Raw genomic sequence first — 18,711 nt, forward strand, 5'->3', positions numbered from 1 at the left:
TGGATGTTTCTGTTGAAAATCTCATAAGTAAGAAGAAATGGAGGAGTATGAGAAATAGATCTATCCCCTATCAGAACTAGGTTTGTGGGGTTTACTTTGTTTGAATATGAAGGAGGTTCCCATATCTTTAGCAGCTTGAGTAACTACAGCGGATGGTAAAGGAGCTACAGGAACTGCTTTTAATTCTCTAAGTAAGATTTTCTGTTGTTGTTTGAGTTTAGTCAATTCATGCAATGAAATATTTGCTCTCGTCTTTTTCATATCTTTGACTATATTATATTCCACTGTATCTGAGATTACTAAATTTTTGGAAGCAGTTGGAGGATCTAATGGAATAGAATCAGTTTGAGTAGTCTTAGATTTCTTACTTACTGTCTTCTCCTTTATAGGAGTAGCAACTTTTTGTTTCTGATTTGTTGTAGACGTATCAGTAGAGTTTTTACTTCTTGTAGTTACTGGCATAGCTTGTGCTTCCTCTTCAGTTGGAAGAATGAAGTCCCACATTCCATTTAACTCAACTTCTTCTTCAGTTTCTGCTTCTTCTTCAATTGTTGAGTCCTCTTCTGGTTCTTGATCGGATTCAGTGTTTGAAATAGTATTTGGTGGTTGGGATGTAGAAGAAGGATTACTCTTGAATGAGCGAAAATATTTCTTAGGAGTAGATGATTCTGCAACTTGTTTCTTGATTTCGACCATTTCATTTGACATGGTCTTTAACACCTTTTGAAGGCCTTCAAGGTCGAAAGGGTCCTTTGGAGCTTTCTTTTTTGAATCTTCTTTGAATGTCACTTTCTTTGATTTCCTTTATTCTATTTGTGACCTCTTTTCTAAGGAAATAATTCTTCTTTCCACAGACAATGCTTCTTTCATGTTTTCTATGAGAGTAACCTTATTGGCTCTATCTACAAAATTTGCGATATTAGAGGGAACGAAGGATATGTACCATTCAATTTGCACATCTACTGCAAGACTAGAGGCAGCTGGGATTTTTTTTAGCAACTTGTTAAACCTAGAGTTGAAGTCTTTGATCATTTCGTCTGAACTTGCTTTTAGGTTGGAAAGATCATTGATTAAATATGCCACGGTTCTATCATCACCAAATTTTGCGAGAAATATTTCTTCAAAAGTTTCCTAGTTTCTTATTGAGCCTGCTGGAAGGGAAAAATACCAAGATCCCGCAGATCCCTGGAAAGTATGAGGAAACAATCTGATTACAACATCTTCATGTGAAACTCCATTAAGATTCATGGCTAACATAAAGTTATTCAGAGGTTCTTCAGCAGGAAGACCGTCATCAGGATTATACTTAGGTAACCTTTTTTCTGGGTTTGCTGGGAGAGAATTTGGATTAGCAACCAATACAGCACCAGGGTTTGCCCAAGGTTGAGCAGGTTGGTTGGCCATAACTTGTGTTGAAGGTTGTGAACATGAGGAAGCAGATCTAGAAGTAGATGGTGATGGTGAAGAACTTACTACTGGACTAGAACTATTGGTAGCATCACTAATTGTCTGAGTCGAAAAAATGGGTTGTTGAGGTGAGGCGGATTGAGTAGAAGTGAATAGGGAAGTAAATGGAGGGAAAGGTGGTGCGATCTCGCTGGTATTTGATTCAAATTTTGATGTGCCAGATTTCTTATGTCGTGAATGAATGGGAAACTCAAAGGGGTTACTCCAAGTTTTTCACTTTGTAGTTGAGTTAATACAACAGTATCTCGTAATAGGGAAGTGACACTTTCTTCATAATCCTATGCCTTTTCAGATTTCTCCGCATAAATGGATATCTGTTCCAATTTTTATATTAAGGAGTGAACTTCGGGAGACTCAGGAGTGTAATCTGAAGAAGGTGGTTGTCTTAATATTTCAGGAGATGAGGGAGATGTTTCTACAACTTCAGATTTATGATCTGAAGATTTTGAACGAGATCTAGAAGAGGTAGAACTTGTGGAGGGGTTTTGACTCTTATGAACGTTTTTCAATTGATATTTATATTTATATGCCATTCATATTCGGATGGCCCTCCTTCTAGCGCCAAAATGTTGAAGCCTTAGAATTCTGCTGCTCCAACATGGGGGATAACCACCCGGTCCGGACCTTAAAGACAACTCCTTTTCCGTTTGATCTGGTGGCTCCAAGTGGGGATGATGGGACCAGTTTCCCAGAGTGGGTTTGAAAATCAGAATGGGTGGTTTTCAATCAATTGCAATAAGAATAATGATAACTAAATGACCTATTCTAGCATGCAAATCTCTAGCTAACTTAATCTTATATAAACTGGAGTATTATGTGCGATATGCGTTCTAAAAAGATATATAATTGGTATGTGATAATAAAGATCATTCACATATTAAACAGAGATGATAACATGTAAAAAAAAAATTGACTAAATAGTTAGTCAAGGAAATGTATAAACTATATCGCATATATTAATGATCATATATGAAAATAAACACTTTCAACTAGGCATCATATAATAGTGCAATTAACACATAACAGAAATAACATACTCCATATATAATTCATGAAAACAAAATGTTATCACTAATTAAACAAAACAGAACTAATCATACAAGATAAAAGTACCATATGTGTGAGGTTCTGCTCATTTGGCTAATGACATAGATCAACTCCTTTCTTCAAATCAAATTATTCTCCAAGCATACAATAGTGCATCAACAAAGGAAAATAGTTTGATATTCAAAAGTAATGACCATGTTCCATAATTTCATCAAGGCATTCACAAATGCACACAAGTGCATTCTTTGCAAATGTTTTTGATCAAATTCTGGACCCTTCTCTAAATGCATGAGAAGGGTATAAATACTATCTAACTAAAGTTTAAAAATAGATTATACAAAATATCTTGAGGAGGTTTCAAACGACCTTCCTCTTAAATAGAAACTAACTCTAAAAATAAAAGTAATTTGATGACTAGAGGTTATAAAGATGTCTTTCTGTCTGTCAGCTTTTCCTTTAGGTCGCATATATCGGCCATTGGTTTCACTTGAGGAGGTGCCCCAAATTGCGTCCTAACCTATCCTGCGAAGATGGCATCTGTGAGAGGTGGCAACATCCTTTGTGTTGAATTGAGTGAATAATTCAATGTCATAATTTGGCTGTGAGGTTTGACAAGGAATTGCCAATATGCCTCCCAGCCAGTCTTTGATAATTTTGTGATCGCCTCCCTTTGGATTTTCACCTTTGCCTTCCAGCTTTTATCCAAGTCATTCAAATTTGGCAGTGACTTTGGGTTACCTTATTTTATCAATTTGGTGGTGTGCAAAGTGTGATTGTCTGCTTTTATTATATTTTTAGCCACTCTTGCTGCTCTTGTGTTGGAATTTCTAAGTCTAACTGTTAGAAACCCTTCATGTACTTTTCTGATTTATTTCTACCTACTTGTTCTGGTTAATTAACAAGTTATTTATCATGTAAATACTGAAAATAAATACAATTACATGCTCAACACATTAGAGATCATCAACTGAAGGAAACAAAACAAGCACACAAGTGACACCGTTGTTTTTGGACCAATTTCCCCGGAAAAACCCAATGCGGGAAAACCGGTGCAACTATTTGAGGGTTTTAATTATTAAGCAGTTTTAGAATACAATATGGGTGCCAAAGCCAGCTCACCCAACAGAGAATAATCTTGACATTAGTACCTATCAGTCGGAGACAGATGTTCCAGCTGAAACCCCAGATAAACACTCCGACAACTCCCAGCTCCAATCTACCCACGAAAACCCCAGCGTGATCCTTTAGGGACTGCGTCAGCCCTTTCTAACCTAGCGTCACCCTAACTCACCCTGCATCAGCCTCTGGAGGCACTGCATCAACACTTATAGCCTCTGCGTCACCCACGCTAGCTCTCTAAGGCACTATGCAACTCATGGATGGATCTGCATGAGCCCTGGTTGGCTCTGTGCCCCTCTCTCTCGGATTATGTGCTGATCCTCTTGGTACTATCTCTACCTCTCTGCTTCTACATTCACTGCCCCTTAGCTGCAACTCTGATCACTCTTTCGACTTCCTCAGCAAACCCTGCCCCAGAAAATCTAAATCTTGATCAACTCGGTGTGTTCTCCAAGTGACTCTCAAGACTCCTTTTATACTTTTCTCATTGACAATTCAATGGTCAAGATTAAGTCCCTAATAAACGACTAAGATTAACTCTGGCTTGATCCATGACTTTTGGACCCTTCTAACACAATTTTATATTAATTCACATTAATATTTTATTTTCCCCAAGTTTAGACTTAGGGACTCCATTAAAAATATTAATTATTTTAATATCTCCCAAACTTTTTTGAATCTGCCCAAACCATTTATGGGTATTGGAGATCTCACGTGCTTTATCCTCTCCACCAATTTTTGTGGCTAGAGAACATCCGATGCTACCCCAAATCAACACTCCCTCTTAGCGAGGACTATGCTCTAGTAATACTCCTCACTAAGTATCACCCTGATCATCCGGCATCGGTCCCTATGCTGATGCTAAGCCTGTTGCCCAACATCCTCTACACTGTTGCATCATGTACTGCTACCCATGGCCCTTCCACTGCCACTGTTGCATCTGTACAACAACTCCCTCTGCATCCGTGTTGCTACCCATGGCCCTGCCGTTGCTACTATTGCATCTGCACTGCAACCCCTCTCATCATGCTGCATTGTGCGGCCCATAGCACTGCCACTGCTAACTGCTGCACTATAACTCAGTTACTAAGAAGTAAGTAACTGATCTCCCAACTTTGACATCTTTGTCAGGTTAGAGACACCCTCGATGCTAAAACTCCCTTTGTCGCTGACAAGTGCTCCCTCTCTGACCTCTATGCTGCTGCAACAACTCTATGCATCTTGCACTGCTGCGTCACGCTGTCCTAGGAATCCTGCACTGTAGCTCCCTCTGATGCTGCATCTGCATTCATCTCTACTGACATCCGCCAGTACTGCTACTCCTCTTCAAGGCTCCCATAGCCAGGTATAATCCAAGAGGTTGGGTACCTCAAGGATCCTGCCCCTCATTGCCTGTAGTCTGTCTAACTACAGCTCGATGTCTCCCCACTTCCTCTCAAGTGGTGCATGAGCACTCATGACACAGTCGTCATTTGTCTCCACTTCTTTTTGTGCCATCGTTGGCGCTGCCTTGGTCTCAGAAGCCTCTCCCTTGCTCTTCTTCCTTGGACACTGGGTTGCGTAATGGCCCAGTTCCCCACAGTGGAAGCATTTGACCTTGGAGAGGTCCTTCTTCTTCTATTTCTCCTGCTTTCCCTCAAATGTTAGGGCAGCATCCACCTCCTCCTTCTTGATTCTGACCCCCTTGCTGCTTCTTCCTGCCTTGGTTAGCCTTCTGATCTCTTCTTGGTGAAGAACCACCCACATTTCCTCCCAATTTGGAAGGGTCGCCCTGCCCAGTATGCTCTGGACAAACACCTCCGCGTCTTCAGAGATTGTGTTCAGGGCTGTTCTAACCATCAATTCTTGATCCAGCGTGGCCCCTATGGAAGTCAGTTGATCTCGGATTTCCTTCAATTGACCGAGGCAGGTGTCGATCTATTCTCCCTTCTATGTCTGGTATGACCACAACTGATTTTCTAATAGCATCTTCGTCTGCACGAAAGTATGCTGATACAATTTCTTTAGGGCCTCCCACATCTCATTTCTCGTGTCCTTTTCAACAATATGTGGTACTACATGGTCCTTGACCCCGTCAAGGATGATGCTCTTGGCCCTTGCCATTTCCTCCTCGTACTTGTCGTTCTCAGCTGGGTCAACTGGGATCGCTATCATCTTCAAGGCGAAGTGCTTGACACGATTCCTGTCTAGAACAGACAAAATTTTGGCCTTCCAGACTATGAATTTTGAGGCTCTATCCAGTTTTTTATGGTCTCTTACCCCGTTCACTGCCATCTCGCTACTCCTCTACTTCCCTCCTGGAAGTTCTCGGTGTGACTCCCTCTGAGCCTCGAATTACCTCCTAGAAACCCCTCTGCTAATGTCGAGATGCCCCCACTCCGATCCTTAGTGCAGCTGCACCATTGATCCGAATTTCTTGACTAAAAATCCTCAGTAGCAACTTCCTCCTCCTTGGACTTTCCCTTTTAGGTACTGTTCTGACCACAGTACCCCACCAGCGTCACTCTACAACTTACCCACAACGTCCTAAGCCCCAGCAACCTGAAGGTTAGAGCTTCTAGGCTCTGTGCAATCCCGACACCAGCAAAATCGACGCCTCTTGCCCACAAGTGTTAATCCTTCCTAACTGAGAAGGATGACCAGGCACTACGTAGGTCGAGTATACTTCTCTCTGCCACTACGTTAATCCTCTTCCCGACTCAAATTTGTTGATGTAGGCACTGCGTCACCCCTTCCTTGTTGCTTCTCTGCTAGGAACAACTTCTGTCACTCGGGACAACTGTTTTCTGTTGCTACTGCTCTGCTCGGCTGATGTCCTCCGTTCTTCTTTGATTTGCAACCATGCTCTGATACCATGTTGGAATTTCTAAGTCTAACTGTTATAAACCCTTGATGTACTTTTCTGATTTATTTATGCCTACTTGTTCTGGTTAATTAACAAGTTATTTACCGTGTAAATAATGAAAATAAATACTAGTACAAGCTCAACACATTATAGATCATCAACTAAAGGAAACAAAATAAACACACAAGTGACAATGTTGTTTTTGGACCAATGTCCCCGGAAAATCCCAATGCGGGAAAACCAGTGCAGCTATCTGAGGGTTTTAATTATTAAGTTGTTTCATAATACAATCTGGGTGCCAAAACTGGCTCACCCAACAGAGAATAATCTCAGCAGTAGTACCTCTCAGTCGGAGATAGATGTTTCGACTGAAACCCCGGATAAACACTCCAACAGCTCCCAGCTCCAATCTGCCACACGAAAACCCCAACGTCAGCCTCTAGGGACTGCATCAGCCCTTTCTGGCCCAACGTCTAGCCAGCGTCACCCTATATCGCCTTGCATCAACCTCTGGAGGCAGTGCATCAGCCCTTAGAGCCTCTGTGTCACCCACGCTGGCTCTCTGAGGCACTGCACATCTCCTAGCTGCCTCTACGTGAGCCCTGGCTGGCTCTGCATGAACCTCTAGCTAGCTCTGTGTCCCTCTCTCCCAAATTCTGCGCTGATCCTCCTGGTACTATCCCTGCCTCTCTGCTTCTGCATTCACTACCTGTTAGCTGCAAATATGATCACTCTTTCGACTTCCTCAACAAACCCTGCCCTAGAAAATCAAAATCTTGATCAATTCGGTGTGTTCTCCAAGTGACCCTCAAGCCTCATTTTATACTTTTCTCATTGACAATTCAACAGCCGAGATTAAGTACCTAATCAATGGCTAAGATTAACTCTAGCTTGATCCATGAATTTTGGACCCTTCTAACACAATTTTATATTAATTCACATTAATATTTTATTTTCCCTAAGTTTAGACTTAGGGACTCCATTAAAAATAGTAATTATTTTAATATCTCCCAAACTTTATAGAATATGCCCAAACCATTTCTGTCTATTGGAGATCTCATGTGCTTTAGACTCTCCACCAATTCTCGTGGCTATAGCACATTCAATGCTACCCTAAATCAACATCTTTCTACTGCTAATTCTGCTTGCTTGATCCGCACATCCCAATCTGTGAACAATATATCTTTATGTGTTTCTTCTATTTCAGGAAGATTGGCGCTTATTCCTTCTTCAAATTCTTGCCATTCAATGTAGTCAGAGATTTTAGTATTTAAATCATTAAATTCAGTTCTTTGATCAATTGCCTTATCTGTTAATTGACCACTCGTAATCAGATAAGGGGTGATATGGGACATTCTCTGGCAAAATATATCTTGCTGTTTTGACAGAATGGAGTTTAACTCCAATGCCTCTTTGATGAATTCATCGACAGTAGGAACATATTTATACTTTTCTATGGCCTCTTGCAACTCTTGGATTTGCATGTTCTTTGAAGAGATGTCTGCTTCATGGCTTATTCTTAATACTTCCATACTCTGCTACAAATGGACTATTTGTTCGGCGACTTGTTTTTTCACATTTGCTTTCTCAATTTCCAGTTGTTGCTCGAGCTGCGCTATCATTTCTTCCCTTTCCCTTAAAAAAATAGATACCTCTTTGGCTTTATCCATGGTTGCAGTAGCATATGCCCCTGTAAATTGTGATAGCCTAGTTAAATTTTTAGTTGGGTTCGAAGGAATATCCCTCCAAACTTTGTCCATTGGTTCATTCTTAGGTGGGATTTCGGGTGTTTCTACTCTCCTTCTTTTCCTCTGACTTCTTACTACAACCTTATGCAATAGGTTGTAGAATACATCTAAAGGAGGTATCTCTTTAACCTTTAGAATAATTTCAGATGTCGGAAATGTAGGGATGATTTTTGAATTCTGCGAACTTGTCCCTTGCTCATTCATTGGCTCTAAATCTGAAATTCTCTGAGTTTTCTTTGGAGTATGATATTTTGTGGTTTCCGGGACATCTGTTGTCTTGGGAGTATCTTGGAGCTTTTTATTAAATTGGTCCCATTCCTGCTCCAAATTGTTGCTTTTGCCTTCGGGACCGGTATCTTTAGTTAGGTCACTTATGACCTATTTTTCGGCTGACCTTCTGCTGGATTCCACTGTAGTCTCTATCTCTTGTGTCTTCCCTGTATCCTGGGTTATGTTCACCTGAGATTCTATACGAGAATTTGGCCCTTCACTATTAATAGTTACACTGGGCGTAGGCTTGTCATCAACTCTTAACAAATGCAACGGGATTGTCTCAAGCCTCTGATTTCTAAATTCCTGAAACCTTTCAAAGTCATCAGGGTTTAGATTCGCCTTCGCCCAATCGAATTCTTGTTCGAATGTTTTAGCTAATTGTAAAAGATCTTCGAATTCCTGAGCTTCATGGACATAGGGTTTGAACTTTAGTGTTGTAGTAACATTTTGTGCTACTTTTTTTGGTCGAATTGCCTCTTTGGCAGAGTATGGAGCTTGAGGCTCTCTAAATGTAGTAAATCGTTATTTGCATGGTTGAAGTTTGCCAACGAAAAAGAACCACACCGGATGGGAAAGGGTGGCCATAGTGATTTTTTGTTATCTTTCAAGGTCTTGGTCAAGTCCTTCCCGACAGTTTGGTGAGCTACTTCTCTGGCTAAGAGCTTGTCGGAGACATACAAAGGGAGTACATGTGGGTCTGTTGCACTGCCATAAACTCTGATATATGTAAACCATTGTTCAAAAAAATACTTGCCTACTACCAGAAGGGTCTGTAGTGACTTCTTTAGAAAATCTGGGGGCTTTTTTTTTATCAAAAATAAATTGGCATAATGGTAAGATAACACCATGGCATATTTTGTAAAAATGGTGAATAAAATGGGATTACCATATCTGTTTGTGACTGAGATGAATGGGGTAGGGGTTTTTCAAAGTCCATTTCCAACCCATGGTTGGAAACTTAGTATAGAAACAAATGGCATCCATGATATAGGCACTGAAATAAAATGGAGGAAGGTTCTTTGTGGAGGTGGATCTCTTTTGGCGATATTCGGAAATAGTAGTAGCTAGGTTATCAGATAGGATAGTGGCCCAATTCATTATATGGGAATTGACACAAGCATCGATTAAAGGGACCCATTCTATAGAGAACTTGGTATTATTAGGCAATCCATATAATCTACATAACATAGAAGCTGCATAGTTATGGGGATTTGCTAAAGACACTATGGGGTACATACCCATCTTATCATATTTGAACTTGTTCTCTAGGACTCTCCAGCCCTGAATCATCTTGAAGGGTTCTTCATTCTGCTTTGCGAATTTGGCCAAAAATGATTTGTCATATATATCCTGAGGGTCAGGAAGATGATACATTTGTTTCAAATCTTCATCTTTGAATGATCCCATTAGCTCCATCTTTGAGTTCCTGAATTGTCTATCTTCAATACTGAGATTTTCCACCACCCATCTAATCATATCAGTGTATGGGAGTATCTTGGCTCTTGCTCCTATTCTGTGAAGAAAGGAGCAAGCAACATCTTTGAATTGAACTCCGGAGGGTTTTATTGAGTCCGTTGTTGCCTTGGTGACAATAATTTTAGGCCGCTCATCTTCAAGTCTATTGTAGATGACTTCCCATGCCATTGCTCCTCCATCGGCACTGCAATTTGTATCACCAAATACAGGTGACATTTCTGAAACCTCAGACTCTGAAATGATATGTTGCTTCTGCTTTTGCATTACCTTTCGTAATGACATCTCTTTTGAAGCTTGCCTGAAACGAAAGAGATATATCAGTGCACACAATAGAGGGAAATTAAGGCTGAGAGCTCTTTGAAATGACTTTGAATCGTGGAAATATTTTGAATGCGTTTTCTATGTTAACTAGCCATAACTTGAAAACATCAATTTCTCTCCTCGAGCTGCTAAACATTAATTACTATGTCAAACTACTTAATATTTCATTAAAACTCAGTAACTTCACACGCTTCATGCCTTATTTTCTGCATCGTAGTTTTCAAACGTTGCCATATAACATTTCTTGGAGATAATGCGAAATGCGAAAATCGCAATATCGCATCTCGCAATTTTTTAAGTGGTGACACAGTGGCATGCTTTATTAATTTGTGACTTGCGAAGTGCGATTGTGTGTTCTTAAAATGTTTTGATCGGAAAATTGTAGCGGGGACTTTATTGCATATCATGTTTCGGGATTTTCTTTAAGATGTTTATAATTCTCACATGAAAAACTGCGAAATGTGATTTGCGATAAAATTTCTAAGTATGGGTTGTATTCTAAAGGTTTTAAGGCAATTTGTAGAGTTAGCATTTATTTTCAAAGGCTAAAAATTTAAAAGGGTCCCCATTTATATGTCAAATATTAACTATTAGTCCGTATAAATGGTGGGGTTGTTACATAGTACAACAGGACCTAAGAGGGTGCAATGCACAGTGGCGGGACATATATTGCGGTAATTGCATGATAAAGTGGAATATGGGTTGAGGTACACTCAAGGTGATGGAATCAGGGTATGTGGTTATACATATGCAGATTGGGTAAGCCGTTCAGTGGACAAGAAAAACATCTAACGATGTTGCTTCAGCGTTGGATTGAGGGTTGTATCTTGGTGCAGCAAGAAGCAGAGGTTTGTGGCACTAAGTTATGTCGAGGAAGAATACATGACAGCTAGCATGGCTACATGTAAGGCTATTTGGCTTCAGAAGCTGCTAGTGAGTTTCTTCAGTCAAAGGATGGAGGCGACCAATATCTAAGCTTGTGATAATCAAAGTTGCATCAGGCTCTATGAGAATCCCGTTTTGATGATAAGTCCAAGCAAATTGACATACGATACCACTTCATCGGAGATTGTGTGTAGTGTGGATAAGTTCAGCTACAACATGTTCCCACTGACCAACAGGTGGCTAATATACTCACGAAGGCCTTGGGGGTAGCAAAGTTTATCTACTCCAGGGAGAAAATGGGTATTGTAGAGAACACCTTCTAGGATAAGAGGGAGTGTTGGTTTTTAAGTAGCAACAAACATGTGTTCTAGTCTCTATGATGTCTTAGAGGCTAAGGAACACGAGATCTCCAAAACCCATAAAATGTTTCACTAGATAAGACTTGGAGACACCTCGATTAAATTAATTAGGCATAATTATAATATTTCATAATTCTAACTTAGGAAAAGTTGTTAATTAAAGTGAATTAATTGATGAAGTTCGATTTTGCTCTAGAAAATTTTATTGACGAAGTCAATATGACCTTAATCATCGATTGAGATGTGATCGTGGCCGTTGAGACTCCAATGAGAGATTATAAGAGTAGGTCGAAGGGTTTGGAGAAGGAATTAAGTATTTTGTGAGCAGTTCAACTACCTAGTTGAAGGTATCTAAAAGGGTGTAGTTGAAGCTAAGGAAGCATTAGAGGCAAGGGTTTCGGTAGAGATTTGCGAGCAGGGGTCCAAAGGAATTATCCTCAGTATTTTTGAGTGTCCAGGAGACATGAAGAGGAGGTTGAATTCATATGGAGAGGAGGCCACATCAACTAGTATGAGTAGTCAGATTTTCGAGTGCAAGTTGCAGAAGGAGACCACATTTAGTTCCTAAATGCCAAATCTATTTTTTAGAGGCAAATCGAGTGGGTTTCAAAGGCCGAAGGAGGCAGGAGGACTTGCAGGAGGGTGATTCTGGCGCTGAATAAATTTCTAGAGGCAACTGTACACATTTCCATCTAGACAGTGTGAATAGCTAGGAAGTGTGTGTTGCCGGGAGAAAGGGCCAGATCGAGTTGCAGAGGGAGACAAGGTGTCTCCAATATATTTTTCCAGTAAAGATTGTCAGAACTTTGCCAAAAACGCAAGAAGATCATTATACTCTCAAATTTGTTGAATATAATAATAAAACCCTTATCTATTGCACTAATTTTCCCTTTAGGGTTTTTCTAGGGACATTTGTCGAAAAATAACAGTGTAAAATTTTATGTGTATATATTTTCTTAGTTCCAGTTTTATATTTCGCTACGTATTTTTTATTGGTGAAGATAGCAATCGTGAATTTATCATTATTTGTTGTAATAATAATTTACAGTTGACAAATAAGCGACAATCATTTAAGAGATAAATATCCAGTAATTACATTTGTGGATATTTCACAACTGCTACGCTCATTACACACTGCCACCACGTTTACATTTTAGATGTCATAGTTATTTATATATTTTTAATTAACGCGAAAATTTGTACGGTTACATCATCGCTGTAAATGACTAGAAAAATTAACGTGTTACATTTAACATACTCTATTAATTTAAATAATAATAATAATAATAATTAAAACGAATGTTAGTGACTGGGTAATAAACTCTTCCAAATAATACAAAATGGCCTAAGATGGCACCCTATTGTTTTAATAGTTCTCCTTGAAGTGAACTATAATAATTTGCTTCATAAATATGGGAAGGGGGGACAAAAGCTAAATTTAAAGGATTTAACTACCATCATCTTTTGAACATTAAAAACGTGTAAGTGAATCACCTATTTCCAACAATTGCATAAGATTAGTGACAATATCACAGTGACTTTAATGTGGTAGATTGACACTGCGTTAATTACTTAAAGCATAAGTAGCAAAGTACACTTACTTGTTAATGACAATTGCAGCGATAAAATATTTTTTAGACTAGATTTTTGAATTAATTTTATTTATCTTACAAATGTATTTTCAATTAGTTAAAATTAGTTGGATCAATATCCTTATCCAATAAAAAATTTGCAATATAAAACTTTTGAAATTTGAAATTACTAAATAAATTAAATATTTAAATATTTTAGATTTTTTATAAAATTATAGGAAATTTTTTTATTTAAAATAATTAATTGAAAGTAAAAAAATTGACTAAGGTGTAATTACAATATACTGTGCCATGACAGGTATAAAAAGAAAACTCTCTCTCTCTCTCACTCTTACACACACACACACATATGTATACTTACTTATTTACTTGTATTAAAAGTTCGTACTTTGGGGCATGACTATATGGAAAAATTTACAAAAATGTTGTCTTAGGCTAGAAATATCATTTTTCTTGTGTTGCCTAAAATCAAACAGAGCCCATAACTAGCCTACTACAAAGCTTACATGCTTGGATAGATAAATCCTCCAAAATGTTTCTAAAACACCACAACATTTATAATGCATATTTTATACTAGAACTATGGACTTGAGATATCAACATGACTAGTTTTTTCATCCTCTTGAGGAGGAATAAGTACATTTAGATCCAATAGGTCATTCACAGTGTGACTAACTGAATTACTAGAAGGAGTCCTTAATTTTTGTTAGCTCAGACCAAATTGAAGATCTTCTAAATGCTAACAAAGGTTAGTTATCTCATCTTCATTTCTCCATAATTGAACTCCATGATCCACGAGAAATTCCAACGTAGTTGTCAAAGAGGACACTATTTAATTGTGTTTGACATGCAGGTCATATACTTCCAGTTGCAGTTGATTTTTGACCTCTTCCTAGTCCTACGTTTTTTCCTTCTTGACTTGTTCAAATTGTCCATTAGATTCCAAAGTTCCTATGATCTCCTTTGAGTTCGCTTAGGACCTTCAACATAAATCCCCCCAGTTTTCACCTTTCCTTGTTATAATCGCATCAGGTGGACTAATAAAATTCTTACAATAGGTACTTTAAGATACTTCCAACAATGCAAATCTAGGGAAAGAAATTTCATTCCCTAGATCTCACTTGTCCTTACCAGTGTTGCCTCGGAGAAAATTCCTTTGTTGTTGTCAACTAATACCCATAATTTCCCAAATAAACCCCTCATATCTATTTTACGCTTCATAGTACCCATCATCCTATAATCCTCCTCTAATTATATGATTGAAATCATAGCTTAAGACAATGGATAATGAACTACCATTACACCTCTAAGCTCCACCATCTATTCCGGTCCGAACTGTATTGGCCATAACCTTTTATGATGTTGAAGTAAGCAAATCAATCCCTGAAACCACCACCAACTATGATAGCATGACACCACCCTAATATGCCAATTCTTTTCATCCTATAGATCCAACATGGGAGACTCTGGCCAACACCCTTCATATTGCAACAATATTCACACAAACATCATCAAGACAAATTTCATTGACTTCTCATTGTACCTCACAACCATAAAGTGGACAAAATGTGATGAATATTTTAACATGCTCGTCAATGTTGTCAATGTTTTTAGGAGTTTTATAGGGTTTGACGACGCTCGCTTGGCATATTCCATCATCAAGGTTAGTTCCACACAACTTGCTTTTGGTTCTATTGCATTCCAGTAATTCCTATAAAACAAGTTTATTATTAAGCCTAACTTATTTAATTACAATTAGGTGGCATTCTGAGAGGAATATTTGATGGAACACCTTAATTTAATACGTAGTTGGAACTGGAACGTAAGATCTACAAGATGGGATGATGAGAAGTGACTTCCAATAGCTAGAGAAAGTATGGCGGGCGATTTACCATTTTCCCTGATTAAAAGTGACTTTAATTAGTCACTTAATTAAATAAAAGAAGGGGAAAAATGATTAGTTAAAGGAAAAAAGGCCAAAAGTGGTTTAAGTAAAATAAATTAAAATTAAAAGTCATGTAGATGAAGTCAAGAAGGAGCTTCTAGAATAATACTAAAATAATCAAAATAAAATACTTCTAGAATATTTGAGATCTATTTATCCAGCCTTTAAAAGGAGGAGGATGAGATCATTTGGGACATCTTAGATTTGTGTGTTGTCTTTGTGAGAGGTTTTGAGAATTTGGTTCTTAGGATTCAAGTAGCCCCAGGACAGAAACCCTTGGGTGATTCGTTGAGGGTGGACGAAAACCCCTCTCATCCCTTGGTGAATTCATTCAGAATTCACAGGTGCACTTATTGATTTTCAATCAGTTTGGAGGTCGAGTTAACATTGGAGCATATTATTTTGGAGGCTAGTTTATTCATCTCAATTATGACAATGTAATATTATTAAATAAAGTTGAGTTTTGTAGTATTTCCTATGAGTTTGTCGTATTTCTGGTTTTCACATTGCAAATCTATTTTATTTTTTCCATAATTTCATGGTGCATGTTCTGCAATTGTTTGAAGTAATTTATGATAATTTTTTTAAGAAATCCTCTAAGATATTTAGGAAAAAATATAATCCGGGATATTACAGGTAGAATGTTGCAAAAGGACTACATGCATGGGAGTTAAGCTAACAAATAGAATAATAGTCGACAGTTACAGGTCAGTCAGAGCAACAAGGATGGTTGTAAGGGATTGTTTCATGGGCAGGATGCCACATTAGGCACGATCAAAGAAACTACGAGATGAAATGGCCAACAAGAGTCATTGGGTAGGGTATCTGCTGTGACAAGCATGGGCCAACAATTATTGGCATAGTTGGTAATGGCCAACAACATGTATGAAGGAAAACACCAACAACCAACATGGTTGGCAAAGGTTAGACCTCATAGGGAGAGAGGGAGATTATACTAATCAGGGGATTGTCAGTAGAATTATTGGGTGTCCCAAAGGACCGAGACAAACCCACAATTGTGCTAGAAGGACTTAGCACAAGATCGAGGCTAGTGGATACTAGACCGTTTAGTCACATGACAGGGATGCAATTAGTGTTCCACAATATTATAGAGATAGACTTAGAATTCCATATGAGTTGTGGCTACCTCCACACATGCAGTGAAGGGGGTTGGATGTTTTAGTTTCTAGCTAGAGTCAAGAGGATTTATGGAGGAGACAAGAATGTTGTTTCTTCCAGGGTTGATGGTACATGTGCTCTTAGTATAAGCCTTGGAGGATGTTAGATACAGAGTTTTGTTTTAAGATGGAAAAGTAATTATATATTCAGAGGGAGCGACCTTAGCTACAATTGTAGTGCTTGGAATCAGACATGGGAAGTCATACAGGTTGTTGGGACAACCTGTGGGTACATCTGAGGGGATCTTGGATACATGATGAGTGTTAGTTGCTGAGAGGGAGAAGATGGTGAGGAAGAGTGATTCTTCATGTACTACCAGGAGCCTCAACTAGTATGGTATGACATTGATGGATGCTTAGGAGCATGGTTGGATGTGACAAGTTCTAAACTTAGGTTTCAGGTCAGGTAGTAGGACAAGCTTCAGTGTCAGAGGGAGAAACTATAGATACTGAGATAGACTTGAAGACAAATTTAGGAGGAGGAGATTCTTCCTAAAGTACCTTCCTCGCTAAGAGGGAGTGTTGAGCTTTGTAGCTCGGAAGGTACTTCTAGTCTTGTGTCTTGAATAGAATGACCTTGACTTGCCTTGTTAGGAGCTTGCATTCGACCTATAGATTGTGCAAGTGAGTTATACACATGTTGATGTGTTGTGTTTGACATGCATGAGATGTGCATGTAAGGCAAGCTAAATTAATGACTTGTACTTGAGTTAAAGTCCAGGAACATAAAGATAGGATAGTTAACTAAAGTGAACTAACTTATTTTTCAATTAACTTGACGAGCTAATTATGACCGTCAATCTTAGCTTAGGAAAGTTATAAATTGAGCCTAATGTGAGGTGCTAAGACTCAACAATGACATAAGATTGAGAGAGGCTTCTCAGTGAGCATGTGTTGGGTTGGAGAGAGTGCAACGAGGCTAGTGATCAATTTGTATTTTCTTAGTTGGGCCATTATCCTAGGATGAGAGCCCAAGTAAGTTATGTGATTAATTAATTAATGAAGAACCAATGATTGGGAAAAAATCTGTTTATGTGTGTGATTCAGATTGAGTAATATTTTTTTGCTTCTGCTATATTTGTTATGTGTTAGGAATATGGTCATGTATTCATTCCATTTATAATTGCTTGGAATCGAATACCTAGTGTTGGGTTCTTAAATTCTAACACAGAGAGATCCAAGAGAGATAAAGCGAGAGTTAAGAGACCCAAAATCATAGTACCTGAGTGAGATCTCTGGTTGAGTGCAGACATTGACATCCTTTCACTTAGATGACCAATTCCAAAAACCCTGCCACTCAAATTAAGGCGACTACTATTTGATCCACCAGAGAGACCACACACTCTAGGGCATAAGAGGGAGGAAAAGAAGTTGCCTCGAGATGCGAGGAGATAGGGCCTTAAAACACCAGTAATTGGTCATCATTGAATGGAGAGTCTAAATTCATTATAGAGGAATGATGTGAATCCCCTTTGAAAGTATAGAGTCACCCCAAAATATATCATTTTCTAGAACAACTCGACAATGTGAGGGGTCCTTGATTTGCATTACACACTAATGAGAGTCGACATGTGATAACCACATCTCAAAGCATGACACATTTTATCATAATTGCTAAGGGGGTAAGCCACCTTCCCCATTAAAATAATTTGAGTTTAGATTATACATTGTGCTTAACATTAATGAGAATTAATTAGGAAATGGGAGCTTCGGTGAGGGACCCATTTGCCACTAAATTTCCTGGAGGTAATCGTGCTTCTTGATTTGCTATTGAGTCAACAAGGAAGTTGAGTTATGTTTATATATGGAATGCTCATAACTTGGTGAAGGAGGATAACTGATGTTTAATCCTAGAGAGAATTGAGCTCGAAGTCATGTTCGTGGGAGTGGTGTTGAACACAGGAAGTCCAATCGTGTTTTGAGAGTCCCAAATTACTGTTATGAAGTTGAATCCCTTATCAAAGGCTAGAGTTAGCCCCTTATAAAGCCCATAACATTTCGTTTGTGGCTAACCCAATCCCCAAGAGTATTCTAAGTCTATTCGTCCTCGCAACAAAATATTTTAATAAATATTAACCACGATTGTATACATCTTATTATGTCACTGCATGACGCAGAGTATCAGTTGAATTGTATTAGTTTATGTTGTACATGAAATATTTTTTGCTGCACAATAAAACAAAGGCTTGAACATTAGGTTTGGGTTTCCCTATGTGATTGATGTAGGTCACATTGCCGCATTAGGGCTCCAAAACCCAATGTGTGCGATCAACGCATCAAGGATTGTGTCAGAGTGTGTAGATAGATTTAATTGAGGGGCTAGTAAAATGATGAGAATTATTATGGATAATGTGTCAGATACAACTTACCAGTCATTAAATAAAAACTCTGTCTACAAAGTATGATCAACTAGTTAGCAAGATTTACAATGAATGATGATTGTTATTCAATGTTAT

Source organism: Pinus tabuliformis, chromosome 2_2 (assembly GCF_031772625.1).
Source record: "Pinus tabuliformis cultivar Carrire ecotype Pingquan chromosome 2_2, CPIR1, whole genome shotgun sequence".
Taxonomy (NCBI): domain Eukaryota; kingdom Viridiplantae; phylum Streptophyta; class Pinopsida; order Pinales; family Pinaceae; genus Pinus; species Pinus tabuliformis.